The sequence below is a fragment of the Heterocephalus glaber genome, unplaced genomic scaffold, assembly GCF_053883595.1.
Source record: "Heterocephalus glaber isolate CG9 unplaced genomic scaffold, H.glaber_assembly_v1.0 deba00001457, whole genome shotgun sequence".
Lineage (NCBI taxonomy): Eukaryota > Metazoa > Chordata > Mammalia > Rodentia > Bathyergidae > Heterocephalus > Heterocephalus glaber.
Window position 1 is genome coordinate 46,581,662 of NW_028258305.1, and position 13,883 is coordinate 46,595,544.

The window sequence follows — 13,883 nt, forward strand, 5'->3', positions numbered from 1 at the left end:
GCATCCTGGCGAAGCAGCAGCCCGGCCCTGTGGCCTTGGAAGGGTCTAGGTCCAGGCCGGCAGGGCTGTGTGGAGCCCCTCACCCCATGATCCGGAGCAGAGCGAGACACCCTGGGCTCCAGGCACCAGGCGCTCTGGGACCTCATGGGGACCCTGCCCAAGGCTAGCTGGCTACTGAGCGGAAGTGGCAGTGCTAGGTGGGCAGTCGTAGACCCGCCCCCTCCAGCTGAGCCTGGGCTCTCGGCTGCTCGCTGGACATCGATTCGCACACTAGGCACTGCTGTGACAATGGGTGCTGCATGTGTGCAGACACCGTCCCTGCCCTGCACAGCTGCCCTCGGGCTCGTTTCCTGTGGCTTGGCCACTGCCAGCAGCTGAAGGGTTACGTTTTTCAGGTCACACTCAGGGCAGAGCCATTGCTTCTGGCTCAGGGGTTATGAGCTCAGCGCGACAGCATTCTCGCCGGTTCCCAGGCCTGGTGCTCCTCTGCCGGCTCAGCAAACAGTACAGCCTCTGACTCAAGTGTTTAGTGACCTGGTTGGTCATGTAGTTCCTCGTCCCCAAGATTCAGTGGGCACCTGCTGAGTTCAGGAGCTGGGCCCTGTCAGACATGGGGAGTCGCCGGGGTGGCCCAGGAGGGAACACAGAAGTGTGCGTCATGCTGGGTGGCTGTCACAGCTTGGCAAGTGAGCACAAGCTGCTAGGGGCAAAACGCAGGGACAAGCAGGGCAGAGGGACAAGGAGCTGGGTGGGTGTCCACGCTGCTGTGTGCCTGCTGCCTGAGGGCCGTGCCAGGCAGAGCAGAAGCCTGGGCTGATAAAGCCCGTCCCGCCCGGGCCACACTGGGCCCAGTTCCCGATTCTGCTCGATTCTGCTCTTTGGTTCTCCCGTGCAGACATCAGACATGCGCCTCGGCCGCCTCCCAGCCCTGCAGTCTGAGCCCAGCTTGTGGTCCTGAAGTAAAGGGCTCTCAGCACCAGCGTGGCTCCCTCCCGTCCTGGAGGTGAGCGTCTGAGAGCAGGGTGTGCCCCGGGCTGTGGAGGGAGAGCCCCTCGTTGGTGCCTCCTGGCTTCCGGTCTTCACACGAGAGACACCCTCTTATGTCTGTCTGCCGTGTGTCCACATGGCCTGCCTGTTAGACCACCAGCCATGGATTAGTGCCCACCCTAATCTCATGAACCTCAGGCTGCCTTTGTCCCATCTACAGCGACCCTGTTTCCAAATAAGACCATCCTCACCGGTTTCAGGTGGATATGCATGTGGTGTTTGGAAGTAGACTGAGGCAGGAGCATCATCCCCTTCTGATCTGCAGAGCTGTGGCCTCTGCCAGGCCCTGTGCTGAGCTCTGATTTCGGGCTCTGTCCACATGGCCTCGGGCCCCACTGGAGCATCAGCGCAGCTCCGAGCTGTCCACTGGAGTGGGCAGCCGCCTTCCGGAGCAGCGCGCTCAGGGATGCCTTGCAGAGTGGGGCCCTTTCCCGGGCAGCAGGCTCCCCATCATCTTTGCTGGGCCTCTGGGCTCAAAGCCACACTGCTGGGCAGCTCCAGCTTCCAGAGCAAGGGCCCTGGCGATTCCTGCCCCCCTGCGTGCTGCAACTGGTTCCCCTGCCGGGCGGGGCAGCATCTCCAGGCTTCTGCTCCCGCTTCCTCTGCTGTTTCCCGGCCGCCTGGCCGACCCGGCCAGTTTGCTCAGACTGGGAAGTAAACACAGGGCTCTGCTCCACCTGCTTCCCGGACATCAGAGGCCACCCGGGGGCCAGGCTGGACTCCGGCCACCCATGACGGGTCGCTGCTCTCCCACGTGGTTCCGGGGCCTGAGGGAGGCTTCCCGGGGACAGGACCCAGCATGGGCGCGGGACATGGTGCAGCAGCTTGGGAAGACATTCAGTAATTTTAAAGAGTTCGCAGCACAGCAGGTCCGCTCAGGTCCACTCAGGTGTGTGCAGAGAGCAAGGGACTATGCGTGTCCACACAAAGGCTTACCACAGGTGCCCACTGGCTGTCACCGCAGCCAGGGCCCACCAGCTGGTGACCCGGTAAGGAAGACGGTCACGGTCATGCGGTGGGATATCACCTGGCCATAAAAAGGAAAGGCTGCTACTTGCTACCACGTGGAAACATCATGCTGAGCGAAAGAAGCCAGACTATAAGGATCCCAAGTTACACAAGTCTGCTTCCATGCAATATGCGGGCAAACCTGCAGAGACAGAAAGTAGGTTAGTGGCTGCTGCAGGGTGGCCTGGGCCCAACAGCGACTGCAAATGGGCACGGAGGACCTTTCTTGAGGTGGTGGGACCTCACACAGTGCCACAAATCTGCCAGTCACTCAGAGGGGCAGGTGGTGTGGTATATAAGTTACACCTCTATAAAACCATTAGGAAAACAAACAGGCGGGCCTCAGGGTGCAGCACCTGAAGGTGGGAGCCCGACCCTGGCCGTTCCTTCCTGCTCTTCCTTCCTAGGGGCAGCACCGCACTTGCCTGACGGGTGTCCCGGGCTGGGGCCAGCCGGTGTCTGGAAAGTGCTCCCATCAGTGCCTGGTGCCTGGTGTGTGAGGCGAATGACAAATCACGGCGCGCGTGCTGCCTGGGAGCCGCAGGGTTGGAACGGCCTCCTGTCCCCGAGAGGGAGGGCTGGCGGTGGGAGGAGAGGCTGCTCCCGGAGGGGTCCCGAGTGCCAGCCACGTCTTCTGTGAGCTGCTCTCGCTCTGCCGCCTCTGTGAGGGGATCTGGGCAGGCGCGTGGGGCCTGGGCCCGGGCCTGGGGTGGACGGTGTGGGCGGAGGAGGGATAGCCTGGGAAGGAGGCCTTTGACTGGAGCACCATCGCATCGGCCGGGTCCCTTGATGCTCCTCCCAGCTCACCCTCAGCACCACGGACACAGGAAATGAAGGCCATGTGCTCTCTCGGGCCCTGACCTTTTGTTCAGAGCAGCTCACGGGCAGGGAGCGGCCCTGGAGAGGCCTTGCGGTCCTGCAACCCAGGCCCCGCTGGGCCCTCTCCCAGGCCTGCCCCAGCGTCACATCCTGGGGTGCAGCCAGCATCCCCTCCCTTCCGGAACCCCACGCAGACCTGCACGGTGGTCAGCGAGGCGTCACTCCAGGGAGCCCCCACCCCACCCCAGGAAGCACCCAGGTATCCGTCCTGGGTCCGAGGATAAACTCGAGGTGCTCACTGTGTGTGGTGCCAACCCTCCGTGGGGAAAGGGAGCTTCCGGCTAGAATGTGGAGGAATGGGCTTCAACACCGTGCTACGTGAAACAAGCCAACCGAACCCCAGGCCGAGGGTTTCTGTGGCGTTCTGGTGCTGAGCAGACCGGGTGGCAGCGCCGGCCTGGGGCCCAGGAAGCCTGCTGTGGTGACAGAGGCCTGGGGCTGGGTATGACACAAACGCTCACCAAATGCGCCGCACTGTGCACCCGACGGGGGTCTTGTGCACTTCCGTTACACCTCAGTAGAGCTGGCAAAGGACGCAGCGCCCCCAGATGGAACACGCACTGGACAACCCAGCAATCGAGGTCCTTGGCATTTGCCCGGCGGGGCTGAAAGCCGGCCCACACAAACCCTGCACAGATGTGGACAGCAGCTTTATTCCTCATCGCCAAAGCCCGGGAGCCGCTGAGTTGTGCTCCAGACGAGTGTCCCTGTACTGCAGTATTTCCGCAGGACGGAAGGACTCGGCACTGTGAGAAACGAGCTGCCGGCCCCCAATGGTTGTGAGGAACCAGAAGTCCGTATTCCTGAGTGAAAGGCGGTATGATTCCCATTCTATAACATTCGGGGGAAAACTATAGACAGCAGGAAGCCCAAAGGGTGCCGAGGATTAGAGGGAAGGAGAGATTCGGGGCAGAGGCCGGGGCCTGTGGGATGTGACAGGGCGCTGTCATTGCACACCATCGCTTTACACTGTCCAGACCCCAGGAGCCCTGTGAGCTGCGTGTGGACTTCAGATGCTGGGGAGGCATCCGGGTCAGCTGTGATGTCCGGGAAACATCAGATGTGTGGGTCAGGAGTAAACAGACTCTGCTTTCTGCTCGGTTTTGTGGTGAACCTAAAACTGCTCTTAAAAAGTAAATCTATGTAAAAACAGAACAAGAAGCAGAAGGAGCCTCCTGGCCCCAGAGGATGTCAGCACTGTGAAGACAAGGAGACCCCGAGACCCCTGGGAAGTGAGGCCCAAGGCCCCGTGTCCTGGAAGCTCTGGGCACCCGCTGGCTGGCCTCAGTTCCTCGAGTGCGTCTTTCTGTCCTGACGCCCTCTTCCCTGCGCTGTCCGAGCGGGCAGTGGGGACGACACTGACGGAAGCCCCAGGCCGCGCACCTTCCAGGGTGAAGCTGAGAGCAGCCTGGGGGGCAGGCAGGCACCCCAGGGCTCCAGCAAGCTTCAGGACTGGGCTTGTGGCCCCCAGGAGACAAGGGGAGATGCTGGGCCTCTGGGGTGGCTTTGAAGCTCACCGAAGTCTCCCAGGCCCGGGATGACAGGGCGCCCGCCCGCCTGCCCGCCTGCCTGCTCCTGGGCAGTGAGGGCTGCTGGTGCTGGCCCCCTCCAGGGGCGGGGCTGACAGTGCCTCAGGGCAGGGTCCTGGGGGCCCAGACATGCTCCCCGCTGCCGGCAGTGTCCCCAGGAGACACCGGGCTCCTGGGCTATGCTTGTCTTGTAGTTGCAGGCCAGGAATGTCACACACGCCTGTGCCTTGCTTTAAACCCTGGACGCTGTTGCTGCTCCTGAGCAAGAGGCGGCCTCCTGCTGGTGCTTCTGCTTTCTTCCTGTTGCGCTGGGGCTCTGGGCTCAGCCTGAGGAGACCCCATACGCCTGGGTCTCCAGGGCCCTCCGTGAAGGGGGAGCCATCGAGGCCACGGCCAGGGTCCCCGCAGGGCAACTGCAGTCTGTCACTCAGCTGTACCCTGCCCGACCTGTCTTCTGAGGGACTTAGTCCACGGAGAATTGTCTCTCTTCTCTTTGCGTATCAGGCTCACATTCGTGAAGTTTCATTTAGATTCATTTCGGTTTCCAAGAATATGTTAAAGTTCATTTACGTTTTCAAGAATATTGTCCATTTACCTAGATTTCAGATATCATTCATTCTCTTACAACTTTAAAAACTGTCTTTATATTTATGGCATTAGTTCAGAAAATAATTGAAGACAGGCGCTCAAAACTTGTACAAATACATTCATAGCGGCACCATTCACAGCAGCTAAAAGGTGGAAATAAGCCAAGCATTTATGGCTGATGAGTGAATAGAAAGAACGTGGCACTGGAATACAGATATAATGGAATATTATCCAGTCATAAATTACATGAAGTACGGCAGTAAAATATCATTACACGAAGTACTAAAACACACGGTGATGTGGAGGGACCCTGAAAACGAAGCTGAGCGGAGGAAGCCGATCCCAAAGGCCGCGTGCTGTTCAGCTCCCTCTGCATTTACTGCTCCAAACCGGCAAGTTCTCGGGCACAGAGGACGGGACAAGTGGTTGCCAGGCCGAGGGGCAGGATTCGTGGGAGTGACTGCTTGATGGATGAGTTTTCCTTTCAGGCTGAGGGTTGCAGGACAGTGTGAACGTCGTGAGTCACCACGGAGCTGCTCACTCTCGAGTGGTTCAAAGATAAATCTTAGGGCATGTGTGTTTATCAACTCCCGGCCCCCGGAGTGTCTCGGGTACGATGGGAACAAGCCCAGGAGGAAGGTGGCCTGGCTGCTGGGCCAGAGGACATGGAGTGATGCTGGCAGTGTACCACGGTGACCTCAGAAATCTAGGGGTGCGGAGCAGGCAGGTGGGGAGCAGCATGTTTCTACAGCTGATGTTGACATGCTGGGAGAAGAAGCTGCTGCCAGCTGCAGGCCGCCCGAGTTAGAGAGAGCACGTTCGTGTGCGTGCGTGCCTGCGTGCGCGCATTCCTGTGGCTAAAATGGGCTGGGACTTACCCTCCTTGGCCACGCCCAGGCTGAAGACAACCTCTCCTCTGCCCTGGCAGGAAGCGTCCGGAGCGCCGCCAGGACATCTGCTTCATCTTCCTTGGCAACAAAAGGCGCCCTGAGAGGGACTCTAGGCTGGGGACTGGGAGCAACCCTAACCCTCCTCCTTTTCTCCTGCAGGAGTGGACAGGAGCTCCAGCCTGGAGTCTCAGAGAGCGCCCCATGCAGGAAGGCAGGTTTCACACCCAGGGAGGCCCAAGGACCCCTGAGCACCTGGGCCGGGAGCAGAGTCCCTTGCGTGGGGCAGCTCCTCCGCTGGGACCTGTTTGGCTTCGGACCCCGGTGAGCTGTCCAGGAGAAAGACGGGGCCTTTGGCTCAGACAGGTGGGTGCGAATCTCCACTTCCTCCATCAGTGACCATGGGCAAGTCTCCACATCCTCAACTGGAAAAAGGGACAAACAGCCAAGCGTGGTGGCGCCTGCCTGTGATCCCAACACTCTGGGCGACGTAGCGACTTAGCAAGGACCTGTCTTAATAGACAGAGTTGAAAAAGGCTAGGGATGTAGCTCAGTGGAAGGCCCTGGGCTCAATCCTCAGTGGTCATTAATTAATTAATTAATTGGCAAGGAAATAGCACCAATTTCCGGTTTGGTGTGGGACTCAGTGAGTGAGTGCAGTGCGGGGAACACCTGAGTGGAGCTGAGCTGCCTGCAGGGCTCCGAGTGCTCCCCAGGTCCCATGTCCTGGTCTTCCATTCTCTACCAGAGCCCTGGCGCTGACATGCTGCAAGTTCAGTACTGAGAACTCTGTCCCAGGGCTGTGCCTGGGCAGACTCAGGAGCCCAGAGAAGCGAGGTGCAGGGTGCAGACTAAAACCTACTGATCCTGGACAGGCTCAGCAGGCTCATGACCACTGGCCTGGGCCAGCCACCTCTCAGAGCTCTCCCCCCGGAGGCTCCCTGGGGCACGGGGGACCGGAAGGCGCCCTTGGCTGGACAGCAGCCCCTGGCCTCTAGGCCTGCACTGGGTCTCCGGCCCATGGGGTCCAATGGACTGTTATTTAAATACTGAACTGGGGCATGGTCCCTCCCGGCTCTGCCCTTCCCCTGCTTCCTGGCTGCGTGAGGTGAGGCGCGTTCCTCGGCCAGACCCCCACTTGCCTTCCTGGCAGCTGTGGACCACCCTCTCCTCCTTGCAGCGGTGGGTGTCAGAACTGCCTCCCGCTGGCGATTGCTCTCGGGCCTGGCTCTTGCTCCCAGGCCACTCAGTGGGCGGAGCAGGGTGATGACTTTTTGCCCATTTCCTAAGCAGCTTTATTGAGATACAATTCATGTATCTCATAATTCACCCAGTTAAATTGTACATTAATGGCTTTTATTATATTCAAGTATTGCCCAACTACCACCAAAACCAGTTTTACAGCATTTTCACCACCTCAAAGAGGAGCTGCATTCTCCTTAGCTGCCACATTCTTGTCACCCAACCCTTCCAGGCTTGAATAGAAACTTCCTGTCCCTTTTTATTTGCCCCTCTGGACATCTCATACAGATGGAATGATATAATATGTTTTTGGTAATCCCAACTTCTTTCTCCTAGAGTAATATTTTCAGGGTTCATCCTTGCTGTGGGATGTGTTGGTCCTGGATTCCTTTTTATGGCCAAATAATATTCCCTCGGGTGGATAGACCATATTCTGTTTGCCCATTTATCAGTTGATGGTTATTGTGAATAATGTTGCTGTGAATATTCATGTATAAATTTCTGAACAAATCTATGTTCTCAGGGTTTTTTAGGTTATTCCCAGGAGTGGAATTGCTGGGACATAGGGTAATTCTGTGTTTAACTTTTTGAGGAACTACTAGATCATTTTCCAAAGTGACTGTACTGTTTCACATTTCCCCCAGCAGAGCATGAAGTTCCGGTTTCTCCCCATCCTCCCTGACACTTGCCAGTGTGTTTAGTTACAGCTATGCTAACTGCAGAAGCATCTTGTCTTGGCGGGCATCTCCCTGATAACTAATGACTTTGAGCATCTTTTCATGTGCTTAGTAGGCATTTGCATATCTCTGGAGATGTCTATACCTTTTGCCTATTTTACAATTGGGTTATGTGTCTTTTTATCACTGAGTTGTAGAAGTTCCTTATGCATGTAGATGTAAGTGCCTTATAAGACATGTGATGTCCAAATCTTTTCTCCCATCCTCTGGGCCATCGTTTCCCTTTCTTCATGATATCCACTGAAGCACTAAAGTTTTCAATTTTGATGAAGTCCAGTTTTTCTGGACTTCACAGTGGTTGTGCTTTGGGGACCCTAGACTTCCCAGTGTTTAAAGTGATACTTAACATAGAGAAATATGCCCAGACCCAAATAGTTTTAAAAGGAATCTACTGAAGAAGCAATCATAAAGATTGAAAATTGTTCAAGAGCTGTTGATTTTTTTTGTTTTTGCTTTTCATACCCGTATTTTTTTTAATTCTTTCATTATATTCCACTTCATACCACAAATAATTTGATGTCACTTTTGAAAATTCAAATAAGATAAAATGCCATAAATAAAGAATTCTGGGCAAATTGTAAGTATGCAACTAAGATGAATCCAAGACTAAGGTAGAATGTAGAATTACATACACAGAGCTTTTCAGGGTCCAAGGCAAAGAGGGAAATGCAATTATTTATAATAATCACAGTCCTGAGATATAAAAAATCAATAATTTAATTGAGACATCTCTTCTTCTGGCACAGAGGCCAGAAATAAATTTCCTGCATGGATTGCCTTAAAGGGAGAATACAGCTGGACTTACGGGTGGAGGAGAGCACACATATAATGTCCCTTGTCGCTTATGTTTTCACAGCTCACCTTTCTTTGTGTTTCTGGACCTGTATCTCTGTCTTCCTGCCCCACACAAAACTGTCTTTGAAGTAAGCTTCTGAAAACATAAATAAGGGCCGGGGGAATAACTCAGTGGCAGAGCACAGGCCCAGCACGAGCAAGCCCCTGGGTTCCATCCTCCGACACCAAAAGTAAATATAAATCAAAAATAAAAATAGGAAACACAGATATGGGCACCTCACTTCCTTTAGTCTTCAGCAGCTCCCAGCAGCTGTCAGGATAAAATGTAGCATGACTTACCTGTCTTTAACTTCGCTTACGAGCTATGTCGTGCTTTAACTCCTGCCCATGGGACCGTCAGTTCTGGACCCACTGCTAACCAGGACCCAGCCTGCCATTGAGGTCAGATCTAGGTCGTCCTACTCTTCTCACACTCCTAACACGTGTGTGTGTGTGTGTGTGTGTGTGTGTGTGTGTGTGTGTGCGCGCTTTCCAAGGTGGGAGCAAATTAGAGCCACCGCCTTAAAAGAGTTGAGAGTTGGACAGGTGGAATGCAGGCACTGACAGGGTAGCCTGAAAAACTTAAACACCAACCTAGGAATTCAGTGAGTGCAGACACGGACACCAGCACTTCTGCTCCCCCAGGAGCCCCGAAGATCCAAATGTTAGTATCGGATGTGGAAGAATTTGGCCTCTTGTTCACGATGAAAATTATGCTTATTTTTATCATCCTCTATTCTAGGAAGGCACGAGAATATGAGTGCTGCTTAGAGAAATTGTCTTATGCAGTCATTGCTCAGTACTGGTGGGGGTTCAGTTCCCTCTTGGACCCCAGAGTTCCTAGAAGTTCAAGTCCCTTGTATAAAAGGGCAGAGCATCACACACCCTCCTGTGTCCTTTAAGTGATCTCTGGGTCACCTGTAATACAAGGACAATGGAAATACGTTGCTATTCCATATTTTTTAGGAAATAATGACAAGAAAAAAGTCTGTAAGTGTTTATTACAGACACAATTTCCCCCACATGTACTCAGTTAAAGGTTGGTTGAATGTGTGGATGCAGGCCAACCATACACTGGTTAATAACAAGACAGTTTGGTAAGTATTAGCATTTAAATTAATAAAATATTAATTCCAAAGAAACTTGATTCTTTAAAATAGTACCTTTTCATGAGGGAAAGAATGACACTAATTTTTTAGTACGTGTGTACCGAAACGAGCACAGTCTACACTAATTTTTAAGGAAATAGAAAGTTTTTAGAGATACAAGAGAAATTCATATTCATTACAGAAAATACAGGTAAACCAAAATTTAAAATCCCACATACTTTCACTTCTCAACGCTAACTACTGCTAAAATTTGAAATATTTTCTTCTGTATCTTTACTGTATGTACATATGTACACATTTTTTTTTTGGTACCGGGGATCGAACTCGGGTCCTTGTGCTTGCGGGCAGGCAGTAGAACCACTGAGCTAAATCCCCAGCCCAATGTACACATTTTTAAACAAAATGTCATCTTACTGACAGATTTTGTGGACTTGCTTCCTCGGGGTCATGCAGATTTCCATTTCATGCACATAATCACCGTCATCTCCGAGTGGCCGGGGCCTGTGCTGCCCCACTGTGCCATGCATCGGGTAAGGAGCCATTTTGGGTTACTTCTACTGCTCCTCCTCCTCCTCTAGTTCCGGGTGGCTTTCTGGACTGTGCTGGAACTGCTCTCTTTAGTTTTCTAGGTTGGCTGTGACTTGAAAGCCCGCTGTGTCTCCTGGCAGGGCCCCTGCTGTTTGTAATAGTGGCTCTTTGTGGCTTGCTGAGAACAGAGCTCTATTAATCTCTTTTTGTCTGACCTCAGCCAACCTCGACCTCGGTGGGGGCAGGATTCTTAGGTCCTTGGGACTCTTTGGAGCTGTTGTCATAGTGACCGTGGGGGTAGGGTCCCTCGGCCAGTGTCGCTAACCAGACCATCTCTGTCTTAATGATACCCACAGGCCATAGCTGTCCAGTTCTGAGTGAGCAGAGAGAAGAGACTGGCCAGGCAGCAAAGCCAGACTTTGGTTGGACTGCACTGAGGCCAGGGCACCCAGGAGATTTCTAGGGCCTGGCTGGCCTGCCCAGAAAGGCCCGATGGGTGAGACTGCTGTCTCCCAGTGCAGAGCCACTCCCAAACCCAGGGCCCCAGCCCCTGCAGACATCTCTGAAGAAGCCCTCTCGAGCATCCTGAGGCTCTGGAGGTAAGCAGCATGCAGGGCAAGCCCCTTGTCGCCTGAGGCCAGGGCTGGAAGGCCTGGGTGGCTCTCAGGCCCAGCTCCCCGCTTCAGATGGGGAATCAGCGATGGAGCTGTGCCTAATTGGAAACCATTTGGCAATTCCGGAGCCGCTCAGTCCTTCCCACCTCCCACCTCTGACAAGGAGCTCATTTGGAGTCTTTTTAAAGCAGCTGGTATTTTTACAGTAAGTTCTTTAAGTCTGATCTTTTTTTCTAAGTGCTTTTTTTTTTTTAATTACACAAATAGTCCATGAGTACATTTTCCTTGGGAAAAAAATAGAACATTGCAGATAAGACTCCAACTCCTCTGGCCTCTGCCCACAATCCCAGGGCCCTCCGCATACAGAGTCCTACTTTGGTTTGTGTCCGACTGTGATTTCAAATCATCTAAATCTCGCTTGCTAGACTCGAGTGGCCTGGACAGTTGGGGTGACATAGTTCCATGTCCCCAGATGGACATGAGCCCAGGCACCTGGCTGAGGCTGGGGCGCCCCTTTGGCTTCGTGGCAGGATTTGCCCCCTGGCTCTGGGAGTGCCAGTGAGACAGGACATGTCGGGTTCCTGTGCTTTGCCCCACTCAACCTGGGCTATGACAGCTCCTCCATCTTCTTGCCCGCTTCCTGTTCCAGAGTCCCAGCAGCCCCTGCTGCAGGCCTGGCTTGAATGCCAGGATCTGGACAGAGGAAGACACTCACCCAGGCCTAGCAGTCTCTGCAGCCAGCCGGCGGACCCCAGGGACAGTGCTGAGGCTGTAGGCCGCATGCCAATGCACCTTGCCCCGTTCCTGCCGTTCTCCCCTCACTTTCCTTTCCTAGTGTCCGCCCCTTCTCTTCTGGCTCCTAGGATCCCTTCCAGAGAGAAACTCAGCTGGCTTCTCACCCTAGAGAAGAAAGAGGGAGCTTGAAAAGAAGAACTCAAAAAGCACAGTGATCGAACCAAAGAAAGAAATCTCAAATGATAGAAATTCAGACCTTGAAGACCAGTCACGGGGAGGAAGGAGGCCTTCCTGGCACGCAGAGCGGGTGCCACGTTCCTGACTTCCTGTGTCTGACCTCCCCTGCTGGGGCCATCTCTCCTGACGGAGGCTGGGCCTGGCTCCAAGCGCTGAGCTTAGGAGGCAGCCTGCTCCCCTCCAGGCCCTCTGACCGCAGAGCAGCCGAGGAAGGATAACAAGTTCTGAAAAGAACAACAAAGGCTTGTGGGCTGGGAAACAGGAAGTGGGGCTTCTGCACTTGCAGTCTTCCAGTCCCACCACAATCTCAGGGCACGCTCTCCATTGCTAAGTACAGAGAAATCACAGCCAGCCGGCTTCTGGTTTGCTTCCTTGTTTTGGTTAAAATCAGTGGAATTTCTTTTCCTCAAGCAAAAAATCTTACCCAGAGCTCTAAAAAACATGACATGAAATCAGTAAGAAGGCTTCCCCAGTGAAGTATTTTCTTGGCCCAAGTGAGAGGACACCACGCCTCCCTGTGGAATTGGACAACTGGGTTAACTGGGTAACTATGCTCTTTGTAGAATGCACCTGAGTAACCTTGACAGCTTCTGGAATCTGTCACGAAAGGAGCAGAACAGACTCACAAAGTCCTGCCAGAGCTCTTGGCCCACCCCCTCCCCGTGCTTTGTGTAAATCCTGCTTGCCATATTCCCAGGGAAACTCCAATGAAAATAAGCCTCGTAGATGTAAAAGAGGTACAGAAAGAAGAGCGAACTTCTCTTCAGGCTCTCGAGACTGACAGGAGCCACTGGCTGAGCCACCGGCCATAAAGCCAGTTTGCTCCTTCTTTGTGTGTCAGAGTGCTCTGTCCAGGTGTCCCCACAGTTTCCTGCTTCAGACGAACGCTAATGGTCATGGAATCTCTAAGTTCCTACAGCTCCGTTTTGATCCTCTGTCCTCAAAGTCAGCTTCTTCTGCACCTGGGAAAACCAACGGCAGAGACTGTTGGCCTGCTGAAACTCTCAGGACAGCAAAGGTGGCACCAGGTTCCCCAGAAATCCTTCCAGGGCTCTAAAACCAGCATAAGCCCTTCCTTAGTCCAAAATGGTAACTTTGAACAGAAGCAGAGCTGCTGAGGGTGAGTTGAGTGAGGTGCAGAGCTGCCTAAAGCGGGTTGCTTTGGCTCCTACGGCCCAGGAAGTGACCTTGGCTCGAGTTGTGAGAGAGATGACTGTTTCCTGCTGGGCTGTGACATGTTCTAGGGCCACATCATACACATGAAGGAGCCGTGCTAGGGCCTGGGATGGGAACGAGGCGCCTTTGGGCTGCAGGTCTCATGGCCCAAGTCTGCCCTTGGCCTCCCCCTTGAGTAGAGCTCAGAGAGCACCCCAGCTGAGCCACTGCATGGGTGCTTGACAGGGCCTGGCCTGGGTCCTAAACACTCTCAAGGGTCCAGATCCCACCAGCAGTTGCTACAGGGGCACCTCTGGGCACCCAGCCCAGCAGGCGTGGGAGTAAACAGAAAGGGTCATTGGAGAGGAAGGCCCGGGGAAGGGGGAACAGCGCACTGGCAAAAGAAGGTCACTTTGGCCGAGCATGGGAAGGAGGGAGGGCTTGAGATGAATGTCGTTTCTGTTTGGGGCTATGCTTTGGCTGCCAGGAAACATACCATGAGTCACCTGCAGTGGCACGCACCTGTCACCCCAGCACTCTGAGGCTGAAGCAGGAGGATCGCAAGTTGATCCTGGCCTGGGGCACTTAGTGACTTAGCAAGACCCCGCCTCAAAATTTAGAAAAAGGGCAGGGCGGGTTGGTGCTGGGAATGCAGCTCAGTGCAGAGGCTGGGTTCAGTCCCCAGTAACAGACACACGCGCGCACGCACGGAGGATCAGGTGGTTTATAAACAACAGAAATTTATTTCTTGCAG

The 13,883-nt window shown here is 54.1% G+C and overlaps 1 long non-coding RNA gene across 1 annotated transcript in view; it reads left to right on the forward strand.

The window, feature by feature from the left end:
* Window positions 1-4,411: 4,411 nt before the first annotated feature.
* LOC101699047 (uncharacterized) overlaps window positions 4,412-13,883 on the forward strand; it is a 39,226-nt gene continuing 29,754 nt past the window's right edge. Inside the window, exons 1-4 of the long non-coding RNA XR_204946.3 lie at window positions 4,412-6,304; window positions 10,281-10,390; window positions 10,745-10,987; window positions 11,866-13,094. This is a non-coding gene — a long non-coding RNA (uncharacterized LOC101699047). The remainder of the gene's footprint in view (window positions 6,305-10,280; window positions 10,391-10,744; window positions 10,988-11,865; window positions 13,095-13,883) is intronic.